At 34.0% G+C, this 6,911-nt stretch overlaps 1 long non-coding RNA gene across 1 annotated transcript; it reads right to left on the bottom strand.

Moving 5' to 3' along the window:
* Positions 1 to 1,036: 1,036 nt before the first annotated feature.
* On the bottom strand, positions 1,037 to 3,173 carry LOC149844193 (uncharacterized). Its single transcript, XR_016431184.1, has 2 exons — positions 3,110 to 3,173; positions 1,037 to 1,290 (listed from the first exon to the last, which is right to left on the bottom strand). It is a non-coding gene; the product is annotated as an uncharacterized LOC149844193 (long non-coding RNA).
* Positions 3,174 to 6,911: the final 3,738 nt, after the last annotated feature.

Below are 6,911 nucleotides of genomic sequence, written 5' to 3'. Positions count from 1 at the left end.
AAGATGTATTTAGTAGCATTTGAAGTTGTTGATAAGGAGTTCAAAGATTCATAATCATGGTTTTTAGAAGTATTAAAACATAAATTCATATACTTCAATGAGTTAAAAAAAAAGAGTATTGACAGTTATCTCAGAAAGGCATCCAGGTTTAAAGTATGTTGACTCTCACACACTACAAAAAATGTTTACTTTTAGAGGCTCAATTTGCATCAATAAAAGCCTCGCCGGTAAAGGTTTTACTGGCGCAATTTACATTCACCAATGAAATTCGACTTTTACTGGCCCAGTTTTTGCTCCAATGAAAACTTTTCACTAGCGCAAATTAAGCACCAGTGAAAATGTTTAACCGGTCTTTTAAATGCCTTTACTGGCGCTAATTAGCGCCTGTAAAATACTTTTTACGCACTTATTAAGTGCGCTAGTAAAAGTGAAATAGTAAAAACAAAATAAAAATAGCTCTCTGGCTGCAAAATTGACTGTGCCAGAATAACAAAATTTCTCACAAAAAAAATCAGGCTAAAATATCATGAAAAGACTGCAAATTTGACACTGCTTGTAAGCATCACAAGGAAACATTAAAATTTCCTATGAAAATAAGTATTTCTCAGAATTTTCTTTTTTACTAGGAAGCTTTGCTGATATCTTCTGGGGTTTCACAAAAAATCAGGCGAAAATATTATGTTCCCTTGCTAATAGTAGCCCAGTAAAAATATTAGTGCATATCAGCATAGTGAATCCCAAAGACAATTAATCAACCATGAACTAAAATGAATACTCAAATTATAAATCATATCCTCTTAGAAAAGAGAATAAATGACAAAATAACCTGTTTAAGAATATAAAACCATGATGCGACTGAGCTTTTCTGGCTCTGTGACCTTGCTGGAACCAGAGTGCAAAGGCTTGGCTTTTGCCTGGAGCAAAGATGTTATTTTTTTTAGTGGCAGACACTGCAATAGCACTGATGAGACAGACTGCAGGAGTAGCTACAAGAATCAAACCAACCATCACACCAGCAAAATACATGGTTGTGTGACCATATAAAACAATAATTTATTGTGTCCTTTGATAAGCGCTTAAAGCAGAAGTAAAGTCCAGCTGGGAACATAATAAGCAGAATGTGAAAATCAAACATAAAAGAAGACCAAGCTGTCGACTGATGCTCAGACACTGAGGCAATAATAGGAATATGATCCTTTGCATATGTTGGATCGAGTAGGGAATAAAAGTATCCTGTCCATGGGGATATAAAGCACGATGCCATACCAACTCCAAGTGCAAGAACACCCACTGCTACGACAAATGTCACAGTGATCCTCAAAAAGGCTTGAAATAACTTTGCATCATCCAGAAGATACTTGACCTAGTCTAGGAAGCAAAATACCTAAACAAAGAAGAAGAAAAGTACCTGCACCCAAAATTAACAAGACAGGTACATTAAAAAAATGCCTAAAAAGTCTCCTTGAATTCTGGTTTGAACATAATTGAAGAGTATGTAGTATGGAAAGCCGAATTAGGAACCATGGGATTTCATAGATGCTGGAAGGATAAACCACCTGACCGGTATCCTTTTTCTGAATCTGTACATCCATCTAAAAGTTCCTTAACAGTGTTTGCTTTGTAACGGATCCAGATATACAAATAAAAAGTGATTGAAGTCACGAGAAAGGAGAGTACTTCCCACAGTTACCATATATGAGGAAATACACAGCTTATAAGTACCAAGTAGAGCTTCTGTGACTCAATAGAATTCCACATCATGGTAGATAATCAGATATTTGAAGTGCAGGAATGACCCAAAGGAAATGGAAAAGATTCACAAAATTAGTAGGATCTTGCTCGTAATGTCTGCCACTTTTAGGTATCATTATACGATGTAATTAATTAGCAGGAGTCCTTACCATAACTCAGAGAGATCTTCTCATTCACTAGAAGGAACTTATGACTAACCTAATAAGTATCTAAAAAGGGAATAACTAAATTGAACTAAAGGGAATTTTAAGGTAATTCAGACGCTTCCTATCCTTTTAACAAACTAGACACCCAAGGGTGTAACATCCAACAAGTGCAATCACTCAACCATGTTGGCTTGGTTCCAGAATCACATTACCTAGGTGGGCTCATCCGTAGCTCCTCCTCAAACAAGGGTGTAAAAAAAGAAAAAGCCCATTGAAACTCTAAGAATTTTCATCAGCTCAATACTTGACTTCAGGAGAATAATGGAATCTATGCATATTTTAATGACTACAAAGAACTTCAGGTATATATGCAAGAGTCTTCAAGAGTCTTTTAACAGAAAGGAATAACATGAAGATGTGCTCTTGAAAGATAATATGGATGCAGTATCTCATATAGCTTTTGCCAACAATAGGTCAACACTTTTGCATAAATACTGGCAATCATGTTTAAAAGCAAAAACATGTGAGAAACACCAATTCTGCAAACTTTTTAGAATACGAGACAATTAAATGCTTCAAGTTCTGAATCAGGTATTCATATGAAAATCAACAAACTCTAGATCTTTTACATGTGAGAAACACCAGTTCTGAACAGGGATGCATATATATATATATATATATATATATATATATATATATATATATATATATATATATATGCGTCAAAATTTGGTGCTATTGAGCGTGCAGAACTATGGTGCTGGAAATCATAGGTTCAAGCTTTACTGACTCAATTTGAACCTCGTAGATGTGTTCAACATGGTTTGTTGGCTAAGGATCAAACCTTGGAATGTGTTATTTTGGTCAGCATGGTTTGTCACTTTGACCTCATCACATGATTCAAAACTCATCTACTAAATAAACCTTGTAAATTTCATCCAAAAGGTTCGATCTACAAAAAAAACTAGAAATTATTAAATGAAGGTGATCTAAACTCAATAGTTTTGTGCCTTCAATAGCACCAAATATTAACTATATATATATATATATATATATATATATATATATATATATATCCTTGTTAATATAACCTAGTTCCCAACATAGTCATGTCTGGTCAAGAGATATGAATTACTAATCCCCAATCTCAACATAGTTATGCCTGATCAACAAGAAACAACCAATTAAAGATATTACTACCAAGTACCAACCTGAGCTGGGGCCTTTTTCAAACATAATGAGACAAACTCCTTCATTGGCCTCGAGAAGTGCTCATCCAACTGGAACAAACAACAATGGCATAAAGAGTTACCGGCAGCTTCTTAGGTAGGTGGGAAGCTCACTTCCCGGAAACTTGCTTCGGAAGCGCGATACTCCTCGCTTCCGAAACTTCATGGGAAGCTCGATTCCCCCACGCTTCTTCTATGCTTCTCATACACATGGTCTATGCATGCTATATACTTTTCTCACGTTTATTTTCATTTTTTTCATGTATTTTCTCTCACGCTTTCACTCACTTTCCATGTACTTTCTTTAAATTGGTAACCATCATTGTTAGATTTTAACAAAAATTTAACTCTTTTTACAGAAAAATCATGAAATATAAGAGTGATCAATTTTATTTTAGTTTTTATTTGTTTATTGTTTGATTCCATACTGCTTCATTTTTTATTCATATTTCACTTTTAAATTGAAACTTCGCTTCCTGCTTCATATAAAATTTAAAATGCCTCGCTTCTCGCATCCGCTTCCCGTATCGTTTCCCGCTTCCGCTTCCTAGTTTGGCAACCTTGGCAGCATAAACAAAATTCTGCATTTCTATAGAACTGACTTATAGTGAAAATCAACCAGAAAAAAAAGAAACTGAGGTGGATTTTTTCTAGGTATGATAAAAAAGAACCCTCATTGGATGAAGGTCCACCAAAGGAGGCTCTCCTTTTGCCATCTCAGTTGCAGTTATTCCCAAGGACCATATGTCTGCCTAAGTTACATAAAAGGTTCATGTATGATTCTTGTTCCTTCAAAATTAATTTTACTAACAAGCAAGCAGATACTAGAAATTTGAATGTACTTTCTCATTATATCCCTCTAAATTTTGAATAACCTCTGGAGCCATCCAAAAGGGTGTTCCGAAAAATGTATGCATAACATTCAATGTAAAAACCAATTTAAGTAATTGAACTTAAAATAATGATCACTTAATCATCTGTATCACCAAAAATTCAAGACAGATAAATACTCTATGAGGATATGACCAGATAGATATACATAAACAAAAGAATGACTAGTTATTGTAGAAGAGCAAACTTTGACTATAACTTTATAATGAAGCCTATGTATTGAATGTAACTTTGTAATTGTTAAACTTCAAGTTATTTGATTTGGTACAAGCCAACTGTATTTAGTTCTATGTTAATCATATTGATTGTCCAATTTTTGCAATTATTAATGAAAAAGTATTTTAGCAAAACTGTTCGATATTTGTTGATCAGTAGGATTTTCGCAAATATAATTTACGAGATTTCAGAACATATATGCAAACAAGTATGACATACGCAAATGAGTTGGAAATAGTTGCCGAAATTAGTAGCCAAAAAGGAAGCAGGTTGTGAATCACTGGTTGGGGAGAAAATACAAAAAAAAGCCCTAGGTTATGAGAAAATAAGTAGGTTAGAGACCACAACGGGTTTCTATATGATTCGAGAAATTCACAAAAATTGAGAAATATCGCATATTTGTCATAGTTTTGTAAATATTTAAGTACAATATTTATGATATCTGGAGATTCTTAAATAACTTCATGCAAGAGCGTGCAATATATGCAAAAACGTAAGCTATTTGCGAAATTAGTCGTAAGTATTTCACACATAAATTTATGAAATTTCAGGATATATGCGAATGTTATTTGCGAGAGATGTTTCACAAATATTTGATGCAAAAATATTTATTATATACAAAATAGTATGATATTTGCAATTTTGGTGGTTTTAGTTTCACTGGAATTTCGCAAAAAAATTTATGCAAGTTCGTGAGGTCTAAATTCGCATAAAAAAACCTGTGATTCTAAATTTAAGTGGGTGTTGGACATATTCAACAGGAAGTACAATTTTATTGCAAAAATACCTAAATTCACAATCGTGAATGGTAAAAGGGTCCTAACTATGTTGGATATTTGTGATTTTGGACATCGAGAGAATATAAAAAATTGTAGGGTTTTTAGGGAATCACGACAAATTGCCCGTACAATACAATCATTTTTCAAAGTTTTTTCCTATTATCTCCTTCACTGTCCAGTTCCTACCTAAAGCAGCCATGTTTTTTTTACAAGAGGCAACAAGACAATGTAGGCTTGGTTCTTTGGTTTCTCTCATTCACTTAGACTTTCTCATGATAGTTCTGACAACATAAGTCATATTAGCTTAAAGCTATGGTACCCGAACACTCCATTTTTTCCTCCGTACTCGTGTCGATACACGTATCCCCATGTTGACACGCATCAACATCCGAACACACCATTTTACCCTCCGCACATACAAGATTGTATTCAAGTTATAATTTATAATTATATTTTTAGTTTATAACTTCATATTTTCAGTATATAATATATGTTTTTGATATAACATATATATTTAGATTATATTCAATTTATTTTGTATTTGTATGATTTAATATATATAAAGCCATATCCCCGTACCCACATTTTTTAAATTGCCATGTCATACCTTTTGTACCCGCACACAAGTGACATATGCTTGAAGAAATTAGTCAATGATTTACAAGGAGTAGCAATTTATGAACACAACTCTAGGTTTCAAAAACTTAAGTCTTGGCAGCTAAATTCTGCCATGTGTAATGTAATAAATTTTTTTACGAAAATAACTTTAAATGTATCCCTTGGGGTATGATTTTTTGGTTTTATCAGGCTACAATATCTTTTTAATTTTGAGAGAAGGATACAATATCACTGTTCAGAGAATTGGATTCTAGTACTCAAAAATATCACAGAACTAGATATGTTCCAATTAGTGCTAGAAAGTTTAGAGTTTTACGGATAAAACCAGAGTTACCTGAAACGCCTAGCCTAATAGGGAAGTGTGTTTCGGAAATGCGAAATGTCGCGTTTCTGAAATGCGCAGGGAAGCACCAAATTTTTTTGGGAAGCATGCTTCCCCCCTCGCTTCTCCCCCTTTTTCCATTTTTTTAATTTTTATTTTAATTTTATTTTATTTTTTTCTTTTCTCATCGGTTCGCTTCCGAGACGATTCCTGATTCGCTTATAAGTCGTCCCATGCTTTCCGCTTCTTAAAATTTTGAAAGTGTCTCGCTTCCCGTATCGCTTCCTCGAGTTGTTGGGGTTGTTTGAGGCAAAGTTCTAGCCAAAATATTCGGGTTGTTGATTGTATGAATCAGTTCCATGTATAGAGTACAAAAAAGAAATTTGAAATACTAACTGAATATGTATTCCATTTGATCCTTCCAAATAATTGAGTAAAACAAGTAGAGAAATTGAATCTCACCTAAGTGAACAAGTGCAGGTTCCTAGCTTTGATTGTGTCATCCCAAGCTTTCCATGCACGTGTTATGTTATGCTTGCAATCCAGATAATAAATAATGAAAAATCCAACTAATGAAACCAAAAATGCGCTCAAGGAAATTGGCTGACATCTCCTTAAAAAAGAATTCTTGAAAAGCAGCAGGATGTAGAGAATTCCTTTGATAATGTACAGAATGATTCGGCCAGCAACCTTCAAATTCACTGAGTTTGGTAATGGTTGAGTTTTCACAGTGGCTGGAGAGCATGTCACCTGCACATGTATATATGGCCTCAGTGATTGTCACTTCTAAAATCTTGAGAGCCTGGCAAATCAAGTATATATAGTGTTCCAACAAACTGTTCCATATTAGTTCACCCAATGACTTGAAACTACTCCGAAACTATAAAAAGTGTATTCAAGCTTTTATTGGATGAATTGCAGATAGAACGTTATAAGAATTGGAAGGAAACACAGAACA

The sequence above is a fragment of the Nuphar pumila genome, chromosome 3 (assembly GCF_984573655.1).
Source record: "Nuphar pumila chromosome 3, dmNupPumi1.hap1.1, whole genome shotgun sequence".
Lineage (NCBI taxonomy): Eukaryota > Viridiplantae > Streptophyta > Magnoliopsida > Nymphaeales > Nymphaeaceae > Nuphar > Nuphar pumila.
The sequence above is the reverse complement of the archived record's forward strand: the minus strand, read 5'-3'. Positions and strand labels throughout refer to the sequence as shown.